At 37.5% G+C, this 12,336-nt stretch overlaps 1 protein-coding gene and 1 non-coding gene across 7 annotated transcripts in view; one reads left to right on the top strand and one right to left on the bottom strand.

Annotated features, from left to right (window-relative positions):
• Window positions 1-12,336, top strand: part of EFCAB2 (EF-hand calcium binding domain 2) — a 118,980-nt gene that overhangs the window by 6,645 nt on the left and 99,999 nt on the right. The gene's annotated exons all lie outside the window — the stretch shown is intronic.
• Window positions 7,201-7,307, bottom strand: LOC133228310 (U6 spliceosomal RNA). The gene has a single exon (XR_009730168.1). It is a non-coding gene; the product is annotated as a U6 spliceosomal RNA (small nuclear RNA).

Genomic DNA, 12,336 nt, shown 5'->3' with positions numbered 1-12,336 from the left:
GTTTCAGCTTCTGCATCAGTCCTTCCAATGAATATTCAGGACTGATTTCCTTTAGTATTGACTGATTTGATTTCCTTTCAGTCCAAGGGACTCTCAAGAGTCTTCTCCAACACCACAGTTCAAAAGCATCAATTCTTTGGTGCTCAGCTTTCTTTATAGTCCAGCTCTCACATCTGTTCATGACTACTGGAAAAACTGTAGCTTTGAGTAGATGGATTTGTTGGCAAAGTAATGTCTCTGCTTTTTAATATGCTATCTAGGTTAGTCATAGCCTTTCTTCCGAAGAGCAAGTATCTTTTAATTTCATGGCTGCAGTCACCATCTGCAGTGATTTTGGAGCCCCCCAAAATAATAAAGACTGTCACTGTTTCCATTGTTTCCCCATCTATTTGCCATGAAGTGATGGGACCAGATGCCATGATCTTAGTTTTTTGAATGTTGAGTTTGAAGCCAGCTTTTTCACTTTCCTCTTTCACTTTCATCAGGAGGCTGTTTAGTTCTTCACTTTCTGCCACAAGGGTGGTGTCATCTGTATATCTGAGGTTATTGATATTTATCCCAGCAATCTTGATTCCAGCTTGTGCTTCATCCAGCCTGGCATTTTGTATGATTGTACTCTGCATATAAGTTAAATAAGCATGGTGATAATATACAGCCTTGACGTACTCCTTTTCCTATTTGGAACCAGTCTGTTGTTCCATGTCCAGTTCTAACTGTTGCTTCCTGACCTGAATACAGATTTCTCAAGAGGTAGGTTAGGTGGTCTGGTATTCCCATCTCTTTCAGAATTTTCCACAGTTTATTGTGATCCACACAGTCAAAGGCTTTGGCATAGTCAATAAAGCAGAAATAGATGTTTTTCTGGGACTCTCTTGCCTTTTCAATGATCCAGTGGATGTTGGCAATTTGATCTCTGTTTCCTCTGCCTTTTCTAGATCCAGCCTGAGCATCTGGAAGTTCATGGTTCACGTATTGCTGAAGCCTGGCTTGGAGAATTTTGAGCATTACTTTACTAGCATGTGAGATGAGTGCAATTGTGCAGTAGTTTGAGCATTCTTCGGCATTGCCTTTCTTAGAGATTGGAATGAAAACTGACCTTTTTCAGTCCTGTGGCCACTGCTGAGTTTTCCAAATTTGCTTGCATATTGAGTGCAGCACTTTCACAGCATCATCTTTTAAGATTTGAAATAGCTCAACTGGAATTCTGTCACCTCCACTAGCTTTGTTCATAGTGATGCTTCCTAAGGTCCACTTTCCAGGATGTCTGGCTCTAGGTGAGTGATCACACCATCGTGGTTATCTGGGTCGTGAAGATGTTTTTTGTACAGTTCTGTGTATTCTTGCCACCTCTTCTTAATATCTTTTGCTTCTGTTAGGTCTATACCATTTCTGTCCTTTATCGAGCCCATCTTTGCATGAAATGTTCCCTTGGTATCTCTAATTTTCTTGAAGAGATCTCTAGTCTTTCCCATTCTGTTGTTTTCCTCTATTTCTTTGCACTGATCACTGAGGAAGGCTTTCTTATCTCTTCTTGCTATTCTTTGGAACTCTGCATTCAAATGGGTATATCTTTCCCTTTCTCTGCTTTTGACTAGCCTTATCAAGTCTTTATATATTTTTTTCAGACCCACTCCCATAATATACATCTTAAGTTAACAAGATTGGAATGAACAATAGAAAGATTTTACCAGACCCACTCCTATAATATAATTTTAAGATGACAGGGTTAGTCAAAAGGTTCTTGTTAAGGAGAAACATGTCCTCAAGCAAGATGCATTGTTATATTGACTAAGACAAAGCAATGTAGAAAAGAATGTTTGTCCTTTTGTCCTTGAGAGCCCCATACCTCTTTCTCCTTCTCAAGGGCTCCGGACCCCTTTCTCCTCAGGAACCCTGGACTTCTTATCAACCTACCTAGGAACTGACTCTCTCAATAAGAGTTATATCACTTACTGTTAATTCCCTGGGATTTAGAACAGTTGTAGGATGTATTGTAGTCACTCTGTAAATACTTGCTGAAGGAATGAATGAGTGTAAAGAAATAACTTATTTTTAAAATGTAGCAATAAATTTGGAGCTTAAGACCTGGGCTTGAACTTGGACACTGCTTTTTTTTTTTTTTTTTGTCCAGATTTCATTGGGCATGTCATTTAATTTCCTTAGACTTCAGTTTAAAGAGTTCTTGATCTCATCAGCACTTTGGAGTAGGCACTGGGCTAAATATTTTACATGAATTATGTTATTTAATTCTTCGAACAAACCTATGTGAGAGAGACCTCTTTTATCCCCTTTCTACAAATGAATAACAGGGACTTGGATGGTAAAGCAGAATTCTAGTTTCAGCTCCAACACTAAGAGCTTGGAAGTCATCACTCCTGTTGCCGTAAACTGGAAGAAATACTTGGTAATTCTGGCAAATAGTTGAAGGCTATGTGGAAGCTGTGCTATTGAGAAACTTCTGGGAACCTACAGTCTTAGGAAATCCCTCATATTTTTTGGGGTTTTACTTCCAGGAACCCCACCAGGCTATCTGGTAAAGGGACAGGAAAGACTTCCTTATTGCTGTAGCAGGCAGAAGGGGAAAGTAACCGTTTTGAAATCTCCAGAACATTCTTCATAAAAAGATGTGCTTTCCAGGGGGAAAAGACATTACCAGAGCCTTGTCCTACCTATCTGTGTTTAGCCAGCCACAGTGCCCCATAGCCTTCTTATCTCATCTAAGAGGATGGGGAGAAGCTAAAAAACAGTTACAAGGGTCACATTCCAGAAACCCTGGTCTATTTATAAAAAACAAATTTAACCACGAGATTATAGATTGCTTTTCTTCACTCACACCTAATCACCACATAAACAGGACTCAGTGTAATACCAGTGTTTTACAACTGAAAAATGTAAATGCATGCTGTATCTAAGGCAGAATTCTGGCAGGAACCTGGCACTGGAGCTACAGGAAACAGGAAACGGTACACACACCCTCCTGTGTGCTCAGCAGCCTCAGGCATGTCGACTCTCTGTGACTGCAGGGACTGTAGCCCGCCAGGCTCCTCTGCCCATGGGGATTCTCCCAAGGATACTGGAATGGCTTGCCATGCCCTCCTCCAGGGGATCTTTGCGACCCAGAGATGGACCTGCGTCTCTTATGTCTCCTCCACTGGCAGGTGGGTTCTTTACCACTAGTGCCATCTGGGAAGCTAATCTTCATACTAATGACCTTCTATCTCAGTTCTTACTACCTGATGCATCAGGTGTGTTTTTTAACAAGAAGTTACAAGGCATGCTAAAAGATAAGAGAAACAACCTGGAGAAAAAGGAAGTATCAGAACCAGACTCAGGTACATAGTACAAATTTTGGAATTATCAGATAAAGAATTTAATAACTATGACTAATATGTTAAGGGCTGCAATGGAAAAAGTAGACAACATGCAAGAACAGATGAGTATTTCAAGTGGAGAGATGAAAGCTCCAAGAAAGAAAAAGGAATATCGGAGACCAAATGTACTGTAATGGAAATGAAAGAATGCCTTTGATGTGCCCATCAGTAGACTTAATGTGACTGGGGAAAGAATCATTGAGCTCGAAGATGATGCACTGGACACTTCCCAAACTGAAATGCAGAGAGAGAAAATGAAAAACCAAAGAAAAACCAGAACATCCAAGTACTGGGACAATTTTAAAAGGTCTGAAATACACATAATTGGAATTACCAGAAGAAAAGGAATCAAAGAATGAAGCACAAGAAATATTTAAAATAATAACAGCCAAGAGGAGAGATGTCCCTGGCAGTCCAGTGATTAAAACTCCACACTCCCAATACGAGGGGGCCCAGATTCGAGCCCTGGTCAGGGAACTAGATCCCACATACTACAACTTAGACTTAGTGCGACTAAATAAATGTAAATATTAAAAAAAAAAAAAAAACGGCCAAGAATTTCCAAAATTAATGACAGACACCAAACCAGATCCAGGAAGCTAACTGAACACCATCAGGAGAAATATCAAGAAGCTATGCCTAGGTATATTATATTTCAAACTGTAGAAAACCAAAGTTAACAAGAAAATCCTGAAAGAAGTCAGAAAAAAAGTAAGAAGCCTTACCTAGGCTTCTTGTCAGAAACCATGTAAAGCAGGAGAGAGTGGATTGGAGTAGTGTTGATAGACAGGTAAAGCAGTATGACCAAGGCCGGCCACTTAGCTAACTGCTGAAACAGACTCACGTTCAAGTCTGTCTGACTCCAAAGCCAATGCTCTTAGCCTCTATACCCCACATAGAGAAGTCAAGGGGAATTTTATTATAAAAGGAAGGAAAACTTGGCCCATGATCTCCTTATCTGGAGCAGTAGTCCCAAACTTTAATGAACTTCAGCCTCACCTGGAGGGCTAGTTAAACCACAAATTGCTAAGCACCATTCCCAGAGTTTCTGAACCCATAAGTCTGGGGCTGGTGGGCTGAGAGTGGGCTCTTGAGAATCTGCATTTCTAACAAAGCTACTGGAGGATGAGGATGCTATTAAAAACCATTGATCTAGAATCTAGGGTAAAGTTTCAATGTATTTGCTTCTAGGTTTTTTTCTAGACAGATTTGTATTTTGTTTTATTTTATGGATTTGAGATTGCGTTGTATATAGTTTTATATCCAGCTTTTGTCCTTACTATTATAAGCATTTTGTCATGTCATCAGTATTTCTCAGCATTATTTTTAATAGCTGCATTTATTACATTTATGAATTATGTTTACCTAAGCTTTCCCTGACTATTGGATGTCTACATTGTTTCCAAATTTTCTGTGCTATAAATAATACTGCAGAATAATGCCACCACAGTAAATGGTCAATGAACGTCTTGTATCAAGAATCTTTTGATACAGCATAGATCCCCACCGTCTATCCCCTTTGGAAAAATGACTTCATTCCTTCTCCTCTTTGTTTGTTCATACTAGTTATTTATGAGTTACAGAAGATAATCTCATTTCTAAATTCTATGAGTACTTATTGTGATCTTTTTTACTAATTACATTCTTTTCTTTTAAAAATGATTAATTAATCGAAGATACACAATTGCCAGTCAGAGCTTATGATTAGAATAAGATACATATTTGCTTATTGTTTGTCTATCCTGCTACAGTGGAAACTTCAGGAAGTCAGAAACTTTATTTCACTTACTATTCATTCCCTGGGATTTAGAACAGTTATAGGATTTATTGTAATCAGTCTGTACATCTTTGTTGAAGGAATAAATGAACCAAGGGTAATGAGTAGAGTAGTTTAGTTTCATCTTGCATGGTCTTTTCATGGGTAAATGTGTATTTTGTTAACCTTCTAAAAATATTGAAAATAGTTCAGAGCTACCCTCGTTACATTTGCAGAAGCACTCAGATTGGAAATTACATTTTAAATCCAACTTCATTGTTTAAAATGCTAGAATGGCCCTTCTGCTTCAGCATGATGATAGAGTACACATGTTTATTTTTGCCCTTACTGAAATCCCACAGAATGACAGTAAAAGAATTTTAAAAAAAAAGGCATAGACTTACAAAGATAAAGAGAATAGAAGAGGAGATAATAGGGGTTTATAAAAAGACATTACTAGAGGAGATAATAATTTATTAAATGGATGAATGAGTGGCCACTAACTTAGCAGAACCAAAGAAAATAAACATAAGCCTGTGGAGGAGGGAGCCAAAAAGAAACAAACCAAGGGGAGCTGTGAAATCCTGGTAATTTTTAGAATTGGAGGCAGCAGCCACCTCTGATGGCCTGTGTGTGGAGTGAAACTAAATATGGAAGGTTTGGATGAAAGTCATAAGGCAGATGGTTGGATCTTTCATCCTTTGGAGTAACCAGGTGATAACTTCTGGAAATTTAAGTCAGAGAGATCCGGGATGCAGGGATGCCTGGTACAGTAGGGGGTGATGTGCCATTATTATCACCAACTTTGATATAGTAGCTGACATTAACATTTGTATTCAGTTTAATAGTATCACATAGGTTAAATACTTCTGTTGTTGTTGTTGTTCAGTTGCTAAGTTTTGTCTGACTCTTTGCAGCTCCATGGACTGCAGCACACCAGGCTTCCCCGTCCTTCACTATCTCCCAGAGTTTGCTCAGATTCATGTCCATTGAGTCGGTGTGCTATCTAACCTTCTCATCCTCTGCCGCCTGCATCTCCTTTTGCCTTCAATCTTTCCCAGCATCAGGGTCTTTTCCAATGAATTGGCTCTTCTCGTCAGATGGCCAAAGTATTGTAGCTTCAGCATCAGCCCTTCCAATGAATATTCAGGGTTGATTTCCTTTAGGATTGCCTGATTTGATCTCTTTGCAGTTCACGGGACTCTCAAATACTTCTGAGTAGGACTCAAGATAATAAACCTGAAAAGTGGTAGTCTGTTTAATAGGATGTCAAAGAGATAGAGATTTGAAATTCTGTTAAGATCTTCATTAGTTATAAGGAAAGGGAACTATGCAACTCTTTAATTGGTTAGTAGATTTGCACTGGTAACTACACTATAAAATAGTATAAGCACTAAAGGCTTCAAAAGAAGAGTGAAAGGAATTTTAGAGATTAAAGAACTTCAGGTGAAATCAGTAAGTGAAGTTTCATAGAAACTGTGCAATATAATGAAATGAGAGGGAAAGTGTTTCAAATGTGACCAGTTTCAGTGACTTTATCTGCATTATACTTCAACTGCCCACTTTCGTGGCCGAACTTGTATCTTATAACATCTAGGATTGTATGACCTCTGACATCTTCAATTCAGATATTTTTATTCTTGAACTGCCTTTTTATTCACTGATTATTTTTAAGAATAATTTTGAATAATTTTGTAAAATAATTTCGAATTTACGGAAAAATTGTAATAGTACAGAGAATTCCCACATTCCCTTTACCCAGATTAATTTCAATATTTTGTCACATTTTATCACTCTCATATATGTATATATACACATATAACTTGTTGTATATATCTGTTATATATGTATATTCTTTACTTGAAACATTTAAGAGTAGTATGTTACAGTTGTACTGCATCTTCCTTAATACTTTTGTATGTATTTCCTAGGAACAAAGATAATCTCTTATGTAAAATCTCTATGAAGTTTAATTTAGATACACTTAAAAAATTGAAGTATGGTTGATTTATAGTATTGTGTTAGTTTCAGGTATACAGCAGTAGTTTATTTATTTATTTTATTTTATTTTTAAAAAATATGGAACGCTTCACGAATTTGTGTGTCATCCTTGCGCAGGGGCCTTGCTAATCTTCTCTGTATCGTTCCAATTTTAGTATATGTGCTGCCGAAACGAGCACTACAGCAGTAGTTTAGGTATATATATATTTCTTTTTTTTTCAGATTATTTTCCATTGTAGGTTATTATAAGATATTGAATATAGTGCCTTGTACTATATACAGTAAATCCTCATTGCTTATCTATTTTATGTATAGTATTTTGTTCTGTTAATCCATACTCCTAGTTCATTCGTCCTCCCTACTCTTTCCTCTTTAGTAACCATTAGTTTGTTTTCTGTGTCTGTGAATCTGTTTCTGTTTTGTATATAGATTCATTTGTATTATTTTTCAGATTCTATATATATAAATGATATCATATAATATTTGTCTTTTTCTGACTGACTTCAGTTAGTTTAATATTCTCTAGGCCCATCCATGTTGTTGCAAATAACATTCTTTGTAATGACCAAGTAATACTCCATTGTGTGTGTGTGTGTAACTCTATTTTTAGTTTTTAAAGGAACTTACATACTGTTTGCAAAAGTGTCTGTACCAATTTACATTCCCATCAACAGTATAGGAGGTTCCCTTTCCTTCACACACTCCCTCCAGCGTTTATTATCTATAGACTTTTTTTGATGATAGCCATTCTAACCAGTATGAGGTGATACCTCATTCTTGTTTTGATTCACATTAATAATTAGTGATGTTGAGTGTCTTTTCTTGTGCCTGTTGGGCACCTGTATGTCTTTTTTGGAGAAATGTCTACTTAGGTCTTTGATTAGGTGGTTTGTTTTTTGACAGTTAATTGTATGGGGTGTTTATATTCTTGGCTATTACTCGTCAATCACATCGTTTGCAAATATTTTTTCCCAGTTCATAGGTTATCTTTTCATTTTGTTGACAGTTTATTTTGCTGTGCAAAACATTTAATTTTGTTTAGGTTATATTTATTTTTGTTTTCTTTTGCCTTGGGAGACTAATCTAAGAAAATATTCCTACAATTTATATCTGAGAATGTTTTGCCTATGTTCTCTTCTAGGAGTCTCTTCATGGTGTCATGTCTTATATTTAGGTCTTTAAAACATTTTGAGTTCATTTTTGTATATGGTGTGAGGGAATGTCCTAATTTCATTAATTTACAAGTAGCAGCCCAGTATTCCCAACACCACTTACTGAAGAGATTATCTTTTCTCTGTTGTATTTGATTGCTGTCTTGTATATTAATTGACTATATAAATATGTGGGTTTATTTCTGGCCTCCCTATTCTGTTTCATTGATCCATATATCTTTTTTATGCCAACATTAGGCTGTTTTGATTACTGTAGCTTTGTAGTAGTCTCTGACAGAGAAGGCAATGGCACCCCACTTCAGTACTCTTGCCTGGAAAATCCCATGGATGGAGGAGCTTGGAAGGCTGCAGTCCTTGGGGTCGCTGAGGGTTGGACACGACTGAGCGACTTCACTTTCACTTTTCACTTTCATGCATTGGAGAAGGAAATGGCAACCCACTCCAGTGTTCTTGCCTGGAGAATCCCAGGGACAGGGGAGCCTGGTGGGCTGCCATCTGTGGGGTTGCACAGAGTCAGACACGACTGAAGTGACTTAGCAGCAGCAGCAGCAGCAGCAGCAACAGCAGTAATCTCTGAAGTGTAGAAGGATTATGCCTCCAGCTTTGTTCTTTTTCATCAAGATTGCTTTGGCAATTCTGGGTCTTTTGTGGGTCCATGTAAATTTTAGTATTATTTGTTCTAGTTCTGTGAAAAATGTTATGGGTATTTTGATAGTGATTGTATGAGATCTGTAGATTGCTCTGTGTGGGATAAGCCATTTTAACAATATTAGTTCTCCCAATCCAAGAGCATGGGAGATCTTTCCATTCTTTTAATAATTTTCAATTTCCTTTATCAATGTTTTATAATTTTCAGCATATAGGTCTTTCATCTCCTTGTTTAAGTCTATTTCTAGGTATTTCTTTTTGACATAATTTTAAGCAGGATTATATTTTTGCATTCTATTTCTGATATTTCATCGTTAGTATAAAGTAATGTGACAAATTTCTTTATATTAATCTTGTATCCTGCTACCTTACTGAATTCATTTATTGGTTCTAAGGGTTTTTGTGTGGAGAATTTAATGCCTTTGCAGAGAGTATCTTGTCATTTGCAAATAGTGACAGTTTTACCTCTTCCCTTCCAATTTGGATATGTTTTATTTTTTTATCTGATTGCTGTGGCTAGGATTTCCAATACTATGTTCAATAGAAGTGATAAGAGTGGGCATCCTCCCTATTCATTTTTTCACTTCTTATATGACAGAGAAAATACAAGTCATAAAAATAGGAGCTTCCTCAATTTGTTCGTACGTACATGTGCATCTACTGAATTATTGCAAAAGCTTCTTAATTGTTTTACTTATTTTCATTTACCATGTTGAAAATCTGCTTATCTGGTGATGAATTCTCTGTCAAAACCTTTCATGTTTCCCATTGCCTTCAGTTCAGTTCAGTTGCCCAGCCGTGTCCGACTCTTTGTGGCCCCATGAATCACAGTACACCAGGCCTCCCTGCCCATCACCATTGCTTTAGTATGGTATTAATTCTCTAATAGAGCAGACTCTGATGTTTTATTTCTCCAGGTTCTGCTCTAATCACAAGTCTGGTAGGTGCCACCCTCCATGCCTTCTATATTGTACCATAATGAACAGTTTATGTGTTTTTTTTTTTCCATAATGAAAGTTATAAGCCTCTGTATATATTGTTTTCTTATCCTGGGCTTCCTTGAATAAATGGTATTGTTTAGTGGTACAGAACATGAAATTGATAGTAACTCTTGATGGATTTGAATTCCAGCTCTACCTCTTAATAGCTGGATCTCAAAAGAGTTGGACATGACTTAGTGACTGAACAACAGCAAGAATTTTAGGCTAGGTACGTAACTATTCTAACTTCTTTGCTTGTTAAATGAGGAGTAAAATAGAAGCTACCTCATACAGTGGTAAAGCACGTAGCAGAGAGTTTCACATGTAGTAGGAGTTCTATATATTATATCACTAATTACTTCCTGTGTCAGGCACTGTGATGGACATTGGAGAATAGAACATATTTGGGTCTTACCGTCTTAAGAGATTATATACTGTAGAGAAGAGAACCATAATTCAGTGATATTTGGGCTAAGTTCAAAAAGTTCTAGAAGAGGGACCCCTGAGTTAATTTTTTCTTACTTCAGGGGCTTTGAGTGTGGCATTCCCTATTCTGAAAAACCTGCTGTTGTTGTGTAGTTCCTAACTTATGTCCGACTTGTTTGCGACCCTATGGACTGTAGCCCGCCAGACTCCTCTATCCAGGGGATTTACTAGGCAGGAATACTGGAGTGGGTTGTCATTTCCTTCTGCAGGGGTTCTTCCTGACCCAGGGATAGAACCCATGTCTCCTGCATTGGCAGGCAGATTCTTTACCGTTGAGTCACTGAGGAAGCCCCCCCAAACCTTCTAGTTTTCAGCTAAAAGGACTGAAGATTCAAAAGCCTGAATAAATAACGGAGCATGGCTTACTAGAAATATTGAATAAAGGTCAGTATAGCTGGTGTGAAGAAGTGAGGGTGGGTGAGACTGTAAGACTAGTGTGAAATGAGGTTTATAAAGTAGGCCGAGACCACACGTATTAGATGACCAGGTCAGGGGTACTGACCTCTATCCAAAAGCAAGAGGAAGTCACTGAAGCCTTTTACCTAGGGAGATAATACAATTCAGTTTATGTTTTTAAAAGGTCCAAGGTCCCTTGCCGACACTGTGACAGATTGGACCAGGGCAAGAGCAGGTGATGATGGTGTTATCTTGGACTAGGTGGTAGCAGAGGAAATAGGTAAGAAGGTTTTAGAGCCTAGAGATTCTAAATTTCTTTGTGACTGGATGTTGAGATTTGAAGAGGGTTAGGGATGAATTAATGCCTCTCCATTTCAATGTCTGACTATTTCATCATCTCTACCTAAGTCTCACTCTAAAAAGATGGGGTGTCACTCTTGGGCTTCTATAACACTGTCTACATACTTTGCTGAGTTTTAGCACATCTGCTATTATAGTTTACTGTAGCTGATTTGTTTTCCTTTTAAATTAAAATGTATTTGTGGTACATGATCAATAAATATTTGATAAATGAAAGCACGTAGTAACATAAAGCTAGATCATGAGCGAATACCGTACAGTATTTTAAGCCAGGTGTTTTGGTGATATATTGTTTTTGGATCAACCCATTTATAAAATAAGAATTCATTAAGAACTCCTCCTCCCCCCAAAACACCTTAATGGGTTCTTAACATTTTTTTAAAAATAGCATATCTCTGGAATAGGTATTGGCATTATTTGGGTCAAATAGAACAATAACATAATTTATACTTCTAGTTAATTAATCTGGAATGCATTTCTTTACCTTCTTTGTTGTGTGTTTTAAACAGGTCTCATGATAAGGATTTCTCTTGGGGCTTATTATTTTCTCTTAATTTATGAAGGTGGGATTTTGAGTACCTAGTATTTAAATATATATACAGACATCTTAGCTTTAGAAAAAAACCCAGCTGTGATATTTAAAAACTTCTCTATTCTCCCTGGGTAGTGGGGCCAGTATTTGGTAGCTGGTGCTGAAATTGAAAACCTTTGATTACATCCTTGCCCTGGGATTGTGTCAGTGGCAACTGTCACTCAATGGGACAGAGGGAAAGGAAACAAAACAAAAACCTCTCTGTTTTCTTAGGCAGTCTGACATATATTTTGGTTAATATAGCTCCTTCTGTATTTTTTATCATTAATTTCCTCTTTTGAAATTAAATGTTAAGTAGTTTTGGTTTGGGGCTTCTCTAGTGACTCAGATGGTAAAGAATCCACCTGTAATGCTGGAGACCTGGGTTCAATCCCTGAGTTGGGAAGATCCCCTGGAGGAGGGCATGGCAACCCCCTCCAATATTCTTGCCTGGAGAATCCCCATGGACAGAGGAACCTGGTGGGTTATAGTCCATGGGGTCACAAAGAATCGGACATGAGTGAGCAACTAGCATAGCACAGTTTTGGTTTTGTCTTGGTATGGTTTGATTTTAACTTGGTATAATAGATAATTT

Source organism: Bos javanicus, chromosome 16 (assembly GCF_032452875.1).
Source record: "Bos javanicus breed banteng chromosome 16, ARS-OSU_banteng_1.0, whole genome shotgun sequence".
NCBI classification, from domain to species: domain Eukaryota; kingdom Metazoa; phylum Chordata; class Mammalia; order Artiodactyla; family Bovidae; genus Bos; species Bos javanicus.
This window is presented reverse-complemented; position numbering and strand designations above follow the sequence as displayed.